This window comes from Nomascus leucogenys, chromosome 11 (assembly GCF_006542625.1).
Source record: "Nomascus leucogenys isolate Asia chromosome 11, Asia_NLE_v1, whole genome shotgun sequence".
NCBI lineage: Eukaryota > Metazoa > Chordata > Mammalia > Primates > Hylobatidae > Nomascus > Nomascus leucogenys.
The window spans coordinates 45,872,502-45,883,849 of NC_044391.1; the positions used below are offsets into that span (position 1 = coordinate 45,872,502).

The 11,348-nt window shown below is 43.9% G+C and overlaps 1 long non-coding RNA gene across 1 annotated transcript in view; it reads right to left on the minus strand.

The window, feature by feature from the left end:
- LOC105740432 overlaps positions 1–5,274 on the minus strand; it is a 41,241-nt gene extending 35,967 nt beyond the window's left edge. Inside the window, exon 1 of the long non-coding RNA XR_001116468.2 lies at positions 4,833–5,274. This is a non-coding gene — a long non-coding RNA (uncharacterized LOC105740432). The remainder of the gene's footprint in view (positions 1–4,832) is intronic.
- Between the last annotated feature and the right edge of the window lie 6,074 nt (positions 5,275–11,348).

Sequence of the window (11,348 nt, forward strand, 5' to 3'; positions counted from 1 at the left end):
TTCCTTTCTTGTTTTATCTCCCAATAAGTTTTCACTGGGTTATATTAAAGACAACCAGTATGCTATATACCTTTCCCCCCTACATATGTTCAGTATGTATCTTGAACAGATAAGTCAACCTTTCACAATAATAGTTGGTTGGAGTCCAGATTTAAATAAGGTCTGTACATTACATTTTGTTGGTATTTGTCTTGTGCACCTTGCTTTTCTTTTTCAAAATGCCTGCAGAATTACATGTAGCAACCTAGTAACAGCAGTGCCATGATATAGTCTATCCATTCCCCATAAGCCGACCATTCAGGCTGAGTTTTCTATTTCTGCAAACTAGTGCAATAAATATCTTATTCTTGGATTTTATTTATATAGACTATATTACAACTGATTATACTGCCAAGTCAAAAGTATGTGTGCATTTTAAATTTTAATAGATTATGCCCAATTACTTTTGAAAATGTCAATTTACATTCTCACCAATAATGTGTGAGTGTTTCTTTCCAGTGACATCAACAGTGTCAAAAAACATGAGCTTCTGTTGGAGCCATGATGGAATAATTGGTTTGTATAAGGACTGTGATCCCTGACAGAAGAGAATCATGTGGGCCAGGTGTGGTGGCTCATGCCTATATTCCCCGCATTTTGGGAGGCCAAGGCAATCACTGGAGCACTGGAGTTTGAGAGCAGCCTTGGCAAGTTAGTGAAAACCCATTTCTATAAACAATACAAAAATTAGCCAGGTGTGGTGGTGCATGCCTGTATTCTCAACTACTTGGGAGAATGAGGTGGAAGGATCACCTGAATTTAGGGAGGTCAAGGTTGCAGTGAGCTGTGATCATGCCACTGCATTACAGCCTGGGTGACAGAGTGAAACACTATATAGATATAATATATATAATATATATTATATATATATTAAAAAAGTGAAGTGCAATAGTCACACAAACTTTCTACTTGGAGACACATTCTGGAAAATGAGAAAGCTGATCCCAAACAACATGAACTTAACTGTGTTAAGAAGATAACAAGAGACCATGCTGGCTGGTGCAGGGCAGAGTTCCAGAGAGGAAGGAGATATACAGAAAAGATTTTCTGAAATGTGCACACGGATTTTCTAGTGTCTTTTGAAAATATTAAGTACTACATGTGTAGAGTGCAGTTCCTACACCTGACTGGGCACTAAATGCAGTCAGGGAGCTGCAAGTTGGAAACTGCCCCGAGTTCACATGTGGCGAAGAAAGGATCTAATTCTGACCAATGATCACCCACACTATTCAGTGGAAATCCCAGAAAGATCTCACATTAGGAGCAGAGCTAAACTATCTCTAAAGTAAAGACTTCAGCTCTTCTATAAACTGCTTTTTAAAGAATTCAGAAGGATCAAGCCAATTCACAAGTATTTGCCTGCAGAATGAAGTTCAGCACTTAGTGTAACAATATCTACCACTTAACTGTAAATTTTACAATGCCCAGTGTCTACATATAAAGAAGCAGGAAAATGTGACCCAAACAGGAAAAAATATCAGCCGAGATGCAAGTGGCAAGGGACATGATATTAGCATAACAATATTAAAGAAACTACAGCATCCTGAAGATTTTTTTTAAAGCATGTACACAGAGAAATGGAAGATAAAAGAACAAAGTGGGACTTCTGGAAAAGAAAAAATATCTGAAGAGAAAATGTATTGGAGATTAAACACCAGTTTTTGGGAGAAAAAAATCTGAATTTGAGAACATACCAAGAAAAATGAAGCACAAACGGAAAAACACTGTAAGAGAGTCTCAGTGATCTGTGGGAAAATATAAAGATACATGTAAATGTGAGTCTGAGAAGCGGGGAGAAGGCAGAAAAAATATTAAAAAATAATGGTTGAAAATACTCCAAAATTTTTGGAACCTATCAGCCACAGATCTAAGAAGCTCAAGTAATTCAAGGCTAAACACAACACAAATCGCTGAAAACTAGTGGTAAAGGAAAATCTTGAGAACAGCCTGATGGAAAAAAGATACATACATGGGGACAAAAGTAACAAGATTCATAAACTTCTTGTGAGCATCTATACAAGCTAGCAGAGAAAGGAATAGGGGGGAAACTCTATCTGGTATTTCTGCACTTGGTAATAATATGAAAAAAGTTGAAACTTCTGTAAACAAATGAAAGCTAAAGCCTCAGGGAAAAAAGAAATTGTGCTCTTTGCAACAACATGGGCACAGCTGCAGGCCTTTAAGTGAATGCATGCAGGATCAGAAACCCAAATACTGTTATGTTCTCACTTATAAGTAGAAGCTAAACATTGAGTACACATGGACACAAAGATGGGAACAATAAACACCAGGGCCTGCTTGAGAGTGGAGGGTGGAAGGAATGTGAGGATCAAAAAACTGTCAGCTACTATGCTCACTACGTGGGTGGCAAAATCATTTGTACACCAAACCCCAGGGATATGCAGTTTGCCAGTGTAACAAACCTGCGTGTGTACTCCCTGAGCCTAAAATAATAGTTTCAAATGAAAAAAGAAATGAACGGTAAGAGAATTCACCAACATATGCAGATGGAAACATGGATTCATTCATAGGAATGGAAATTAACAGAAAAGTTAAGTATGAATAAATATTGTTTTCCTCATATTCTCTCGAAAAAGTAATTGAGTTTTTAATGCAAAATCAATAATGTATTATAGGGATGGTAATATTTGTGGCAATTAAAATATGAAAATAGCTCAAAAGGTGAGAAGGTGGAATGGAAGTATTATTTGTGTGAGATCCCAACAAAATATATGATAGGGTATAATATATAAAACTAGACATTGAAAGCTAAAAATGAACATTGAAAGCCTCTAGGAAAAAAAAGCACTCAAAATTCTAAAAAGTGCCATAATCAATAAGCCAGTAGTAGAAATAAAATAGAATATAATAAAAATAAATACAAAAATAGGCATAAAATTAGAAAAAGAATGAAGGATAGGTAAGAGAAACAGAATAAAGAGCAAGATGATTGTTACAAACCCAAATATATCAATAGTTACAAACAATGTTAATGGCCTAAATACTTCAGTAAAAAAACACAGAAGAAAGCTGGGCATGGTGGCTGATGCCTGTAATCCTACACTTTGGGAGGCCAAGGTGGGCAGATCACCTGAAGTCAGGAGTTTGAGACCAGCCTGACCAACATGGTGAAACCCCGTCTCTACTAAAAATACAAAAATTAGCCAGGCGTGGTGGCGGGCACCTGTAACCCAGCTACTCAGGAGGCTGAGGCAGGAGAATCGCTTGAACCCAGGAGGCGGAGGTTGTAGTGAGCCAAGATCATGCCACTCCACTCCAGCCTAGGTGACAAAGACGAGACTGTCTCAAAAAAAAAAAAAATGATGTTAGGTTATATAAAAAAGATTAAAATATGAAGACTCAGGTTAAAAAGTCAAAAGTATATACCAACTCAAATAGGTTAAAAGTTAAAAAAAAAAAAAAAGAAAAAACACCATGCAAACACTATACCAAAATGGCTATGTGAATATAAAACAAATTGTCTTTTTTTGTTCAAGACAGAGCCTCACCCTGTCGCCCAGGCTGGAGTGCAGTGGTGCCATCTCGGCTCACTGCAACCTCTGCCTCCCAAGTTCAAGCGATTGTCCTGCCTTGCCCTCCCGAGTAGGTGGAACTACAGGTGCATGCCACCACACTCGGCTAATTTTGTATTTTTGGTAGATATGGGGTTTCACCATTTTGGCTAGGCTGGTCTCAAACTCCTGACTCCAAATGATCCCACCACCTCAGCCTTCCAGAGTGCTAGGATTACAGGCATGACCCACTGCACCCAGCCCTCACAACAAATTGTCTTTGAAACAAAGAATATTACCAGGGATTTATTCTAAAAAGGCATATTTTATAGTACTATAGAAGTGTATTGACCAAGAAGACAAAGCAATCATACAAATACTTGTGCCTAGTACCAGAACTAAACAATACATTAATTAAAAACTGCTAGAAATAAAAATAGTGAACTCAGAATTATATTTTGAGATTTTAATACTGTTCTCTCATTAATATTTAAAAGTATATAGAAAATCTATAAAGATATAAGATACCTGAACGGTGCTAATAGCCAACTTGTTGTAATTGATACTTACAGAACAGTCCACCTAAGTTAGCAGCAGCAGTGTTTTCACTTATACAAAGAACATTCAGCAAGTTTGTTTATATTCTGAGCCATAAATTGTCAATATATTGAAAAGGATTGAAATCAGAAAATCTGTTTTCTAACCACAGTAGAATTAAGCCAGAAATTAATGTCAAAATTCAAAAATGTTTGCAAATTAAGCAACACACATTTAAGTAAACTATGGGACAAGTAAAAAATTACCTATTTGGAGTCAAAAATAACAGCATATAAAATTTTGTGGAATGCAACTAAAGCAGCACTTTGAGGGAAATGTATGCTTTTAAATACCTATCAATGATTTAAGTTCCCACTTAAAGAAACAGGTGAGACTCAGAAAAGGAATTAAGCTTAGAGCTGAAATCAATGACCCCCAAGAAAGCGAAAAACAAGAAAAGCACACTTGGGACCACAAGAGGGCGCATAAGAGAGTAGGCGGACTACAGAGAAACAGCTCTCCACCGCACGAGACACATTCCTTTCACCAGACACCACACACGCTCACACAGAGAAACACACATAGACATGCAACACTTGCACAGAAACACACACAGAGATATGCAACACTCGCACAGAAACACACACAGCCAGGCAGCTCCTGAGGCTGCTTGGTTCTGCTGTCTGTCAGGAAGCCCCTCCCGGGAGACAGCAGCCCCGGTACACACAGGCAGGTGGTACCTACCTTGCAATCCCAGGCGGGACAACATTCAAGGAGACGCGCTCCCAACACCGTCTAGGCAGGCTTGACGCATCGGGGAGATCCGATAGGGATCACGCGGTGCATCCTTGAAGCTACCCTGGACGTTTCTTTAGCCTGGTTCGGCCCTGCCCGACTCCTAGGGTCGGGGGACCAAGGCGACGATCCCCCGGAGAGGAGGGGGCCATAGCCCAGCGCCGACGCACTGCCAGGGAGGGCCCCAGCTCCGCCAAGCCGCTAGGGACCGTCCCCAGGAAACGGTGGCTGTCACTGTGACGCGAGCACCGGCTCAGCCGTCGCGCCTGGTGACGCGCGCCTGGCGCATGCGCATTCGCGTGCCCGGCTGGCGCTGCCGCAACGTCGGAGCTCTCAGGGCCCGTAGGAAAACGGTGGAGGCCGTGCCGGCTGCGGCCCAGGGAAGGAGGCTGCGTGCGACCAGCAGCGCAGGACCTTGACAGTGCTGATCTTAGTGCCTCCTTCAGCCCACTTCGTGTACGGGTCTGGGTGGAGGTGGAGGCGCTTCAGACCTTGAGGTGGGCACTCGGGACTGCTCTCTGATTTGATTCCAGATTGGAGGGTGTGGGCAGGAATCGGGTCCCGTGGGGCTGGGGATCCAATCTGGTGAGGAGTTGAGGGGTCGCTGGGGTAGGAAAACATACCTGAGACCCCAGTGGAGGGTGTGAGCAGGACATTCCCTCGCCACATGAGCTGACTGGCCCCCTTTCGACCTGGGCCTCCCAGGGCCCTGTCCTGGTCTCCAAGACCAGGGCCTTCGGCTTCTCAGCATTGTTGTCCGGAAAAGGCACAAGGACAAAGTCAAGCCCGATGTGAAGCAGAAGTGGCAACACCTAAAACTGGCATCCCATGGGGGCAGATAAGGTGCAGAGAGTGTCTCAGAGGCCTTCTGGGGTGAATCCAAGCCCAAAAGGGATGTCCAAGCATGCTGGCGAGGGCCACTGAGGATCCCCCCAAGAAAGCGAAGCACAAGCAAAGCACACCTGGAACCAAAGGAGGACCTGTGCCGGAGTCCAAGCCTCGTCCAGGGATTCCTGCCAGAGGAGCCAAGAGGATCCTGCAAAGTGCAAATCACCCCAGCTCCCACACCAGGATTACAACCCACCACCGAGCCTACACCCAGCTAACCCCCAGTCCCTTTTGCTTCGTGAAATCCCTGGCAGCCAAAAGGTGCAGTGCTGAGAGGCAGTCCCAGCCAGGAACAGAGCAATGGGAGACCCCTCAACAATGAGAAAACACCAGCAGATGAGATGAAACATAGCCTTGATTAGAAGGCAAAGGCCAGCTACGGCTGGCTACCTCTCATTCTATGTGAATCATGCAGCCATCTGATGCAATAGGGAGACCAGGAGTTTCCTTATTGGGGGAAGCTACGGGCACCCACGGTTCCAAGAGCATCACAGCTACCCAGTCATTAAGAAATGTGAGTGTTGAGAAGGAAACACTCATCACATACATCCCCGCCAAGGTGGTCCTGGACGAACTGGGAAACATTTGCTGTGGAGGACGTTCTGGAGAACTGTGAGCCAGACCAAGGAAAACCTGGGCCGACGAGAATCAGGGAAGGCAAGAAAAGAGGGAGAACAGAGTAGAGGCCGCAGCCCAGGCAGGATCAACCCATCCCACTCCCATGTGCCTCGGGGAACCAGGGTCCAATAGGGGACCTGGCCAGAAAGGCGACAGTCTTTGGTCCAAAGGTTCTCCGAACACTCGTGTCTTCTGTCGCCAGCACAGCGCCATGGTGTGGACAGGTTGTACAGTGAAGAGGAAAAGGGGATGGCGTTGGAAAGTTTCTTTGACATCTGTCTGCACCTGTTCTGCAGGTGAAGGTGCTGGACCTCCTCCACACCTCAGCGGATTGTATCCTCACCCCCATCTGACCTTTTTTCTGCACACATCCTTTAATCCAGAATGAAATCTGAAGAGGATGAAGGAGTGCCCGCCTCAGGTCCTGAAGCTCCGACTCCGCCAGCCACCGAATTAGAAGTGGGCTCAAGGGGGTCCTGAGGACAGGACGGCTAGGGTCCGTCCAGCCTTGGGTGTGCCGCAGGACCATGGGCCCGGGGAGGAATTTGTTCTTGGTTGTCATGTGTTGGTCTTCTTTCTGGAAGAGTGGGCGACTTGGGAGGGGAGGTGATTTGGACGCTTGCGGGTCGCAGCCAGCCCCCCACTTCACCGAGGCTTTAGGAACCAAGAGCAAAACAAAGAACGCTTGGCCCTGCAACCCAAGCCCGGCCAAATAGAGGGGCGCATCAGAGGGTAGGCGTACTACAGAGAAACCGCGCTTCACTGCACAAGCCACATTCCTTTCATCGGACACCACACACACACTCGCACAAAAAGACACACGGAGACATCCAACACTCGCGCAGAAACACACACAGCCAGGCAGCTCCTGAGGCTGCGCGGTTCTGCTCTCTGCCAGGAAACCCCTCCGGGAAGAGAGCGCCCCGGGAACACAGGCAGGCCGTACCTCGAAATCCCAGCGGGGTCAGCTGTCAGGGAGACGCACCCTCACACCGCCCATGCATGCCGGACACATCTTTGGGATCCTTAGGGATCACATGGTGCTTCCTTGACTCTCCGCTTGAGGTTTCTTCAGGCAGGTTGGGCCCTGCCCGACTCCTAGGATCGCAGGACCATGGCGACGATCCCGCGGAGAGGGGACGCACTGCCACAGACGGCTCCTGCTCCACCAAGCCGCTGGGGCCAGTCCCCCGGCAACGGTGGCGGTTACTGTGACGCGAGCCCCCCCTCAGCGCTAGCGCCTGGTACATGCGCTTTCGCGTTCCCGGTTTGTGGGCCGCATTGTCAGGGCTCTCAGGCTACAGCCAAATAGGAAAACAGTAGAGGCCGTGCAGGCGGCGGTTCGGGGAAGGAGACTGCATGCGACGAGCAGCGCAGGACCCTGACTGTCGTGACCTCAGTGCCTCCTTGAGCCGACCTCGTGTTTGGGTCCGGGTGTAGGAGGAGGTGCTTCAGACCGTGAGGTAGGCACTCGGGATTGCTCTTCTGATTTGATTCTGGATTGGAATCAAATTGGAATTGACCTGGAATCGGGTCCCACGGGGCTGGGGAACCAATCTGGTGAGGTGTGGAGGGGTCGCTGGTGCACAGAAACATACCGGCTACCCTCGGGGTGGGTGTCAGCAGAACATTCCTCGGCTCCATGAGCTGACTGCCTCCCTTCGATCTGGGCCTCCCAGGGCTCTTCCTGCGTCTCCAAGCTCAGGGGCTCCTGCTTCTCAGCACTGCTGTCTGGAAAAGGCGGGAACGAGGACTAAGGCAAGCCCAGTGTGGGGCAGAGATGGCACCACCTGGAACTAGCTTTTCATGGGGGCAGATAATGTGGACAGTGTCCCAACTACATATCCCTTTATTCTACGCCATACTACTAAACCCCACCAGCTATTTGCCTACAAACTGACTGTGTCAGTCAGGACACCAAGATAAAGGACTAGAGTTTGGTAATCAACTACTGGCTCCTCCAGCAGCTCAGAATGTGGCCTGTATGCATCACTTCACTTAATTCATTCAAGAAATGCTGACTGAGTTCCTACTGTGTGCTGGACACTTTCCTAGAAGTGGGGCACACTACAGTGTGTGGGACAAAGGCTGGGCCGCTCATAGCTTATGTTCTAGTTGAAGAGAGAGTCAACAACATTCTACTTTCAGACATTGATAAATGCTGTCATGAAAAGACAAGGAAAATGAAAAGGTAAGAAAAGGGATGGAGAGAGATGGCATGAGGGGTGCCTCGGCAGACAATGCAATGATCTGGCAAACGAGTAGGACAATCATGAGACTGCATGTGTTCCAGTTTCTGCTGTTGTAAAACAGCATCGACACGTTACATCTTTACTATTCTGTTACATACATAATATTATTTAAATAAAAAATAGAACTAGTTAACTGTGAAAATTGCAATTAATAGGGCAGATTAAACAAATCCTTCAAATTTAAACAAATATTTTATGGTTATTTATCCTCTAATACATTGTTTCAACTTTAAAAAACCCTCTTTATTTGATATTTAAACTCTATATTAATGTATATTCTTAAGATACATAAATTTAAGATTTTTTTTCAAGACAGAGTCTCATTCTGTCACACAGGCTGGAGTGCTGTGGTGCAATTATGGTTCACTGCAGCCTCCACCTCTCCAGGCTCAGATAATCCTCCTGCCTCAGACTCCTGAGTATCTGGGACCATTGGTGTGCATCACCAAACCCAGCTAATTTTTTGTATTTTTTTGTTGGGATAGGGTTTTGCCATGTTGCCCAGGCTGGTCTCAAACTCCTGGGCTCAAGTGATCTGCCTGCCTTGGCGTCTCAAAGTGTTGGGATGGCAGGCGTGAGCCACCACATCCAGCCTAATTTAAGATTTCTAAAAAGCAGAATGTAACTATGGTCATGCATTGTGTAATTCTGTGGATACTTTCTGAGTAATGCATGGTTAGGTGACCTCATCATCATGTGAACATTATAGAGTGTACATACACAAACCTAGATGATGTAGCCTGATGGTACAGCCTATCACTTCGAGGCTACAAATCCAAATTGCCTGGATACTGTGGACAGTTATACTCAATGGTATTCGTGTATCTAAACATGTCTAAACATAGAAAGAGTACAGTAAAAATATGGTATAAAAGATAAGAAATCACATACCTGTATATGGCACTTACCGTGAATGGAGCTTGCAAGACTGGAAGTTACTCCAGGTGAGTCAGTGACTGAACGGTGAGTGAATGTGAAGGCTAGGACAGTACCGTATACTACTGTAGACTTTATATGTACTGTATGCTTAGGCTACACTAAATTTATCTGAATTTTTTCGTCAGTAATAAATTAACCTTAGCTTACTATAACTTCTTTACTTTATAAACCTTTTAATTTTTAAAAATGTTTTGACTCTCTTGTAATAAATTAGTGTCAAACAAACACATTGTATAGCTGTACACAAATATTCTTTATATCCTTATTCTATAATCTTCTACTTAAATTTTTTTTTAATTTATTTTAATTTAATTTTATTGTATTTTGAGACAGAGTCTTGCTCTCTCACCCAGGCTGGAGTGCAGAGGCGTGATCTTAACTCACTGCAACCTCTGCTTCCCAGGTACTATTATTTAAATAAAAATATACTAGTTAACTGTGAAAATTGCAATTAATAGGGCAGATCAAGCAATTCTCTTGCCTCAGCCTCCAGAAATTTTTTATTTCTTAAAAACTTTTTTGTTAAAAACTAAGACACAAACACATTAGCCTAGGTACACACAGTGCCAGGATCATCAAAATGTCATTAGGCAGTATAAACTTTTCAGCTCCATAAAAGTTGGAAGAAAAAAAAATAATAATAAATACAATTTTATAAAAAGAAAATTTTCAGCTCTGCTATAATCTTATGGGACCACTACTGTATATGTGGTCCCTCATTGACCAAAACATCATTATGTGGCACATGATTATAACAAATGATGGATGGCGAGGTTGTGAAGAAACTGGAACCCTTGTGTATTACTGGTTGGAATATAAAAAGGTACAGCCACTGTAAAAAAAAAAAAAACACAGTTTGGTTATTTCTTAATAAGTTAATCATAGAATTACCATATAATCCAGCAATTTCACTTCTAGGTGTACACCCAAAATAACTGAATAAGGTGTTTAAACATAAACTTGTACAAGAATGTTCATAGCAGTACATTTCACAATACTCAGATAATCCTCTGATTGGCAACAACTCAAATGTCCACCAACTGATGGTATTACCCATGCAATGGAATATTATTCAGCCATAAAAAGGAATGAAGTACTGAGGCATGTTACAACATGAAGGAACTCTGAGGACATTATGTTAATATGCTATATACTGTGTAATTCTATTTATATGAAATATCTAGAATAGGTAAATCATTAGAGACTAGAGACAGTAAGCAGATTAGTGGATGCCAGGAGTTTGGGGAAGGGGTGGGAAGAATAGAAAGTGACTGCTTAATGGATACAGGGTTTCTTTTTGGGGTGATGAAAAATTTCTGGAACTAGATTGTAGTGATGGTTGCACAACACTGTAAATGTACTAAATGTCACTGAATTATACACTTTAAAGTGATTTAAATGGTAAATTTTATTATTTGTGTATTTTACCACAATAAAAAAGTCACCTATCACCAACCTTTAGATCCCTTATTGACTCCTTAGACTCCCCACATCCCATGTCCCAGAGACTACCACTCTCCCAAATTCTAAGACCTCGGATACCTGACCCACTGGGACACCATATCAATCATAGCCTTCTCTGGACTCCTGAATCATTGAAAACCAAGTATCTGCATGCAATCATTCCTTGGACCTCTTTATCACTACATCCCAGAACTGATTCTGCTCCCCCAATTCCTAAACCCGATTCCTGCCACCCACTTCCCATTTTCAGTCAATTGGATCCAATTCCTAAGCCCCATCTCTCCACAAGACTACACATTGCCAT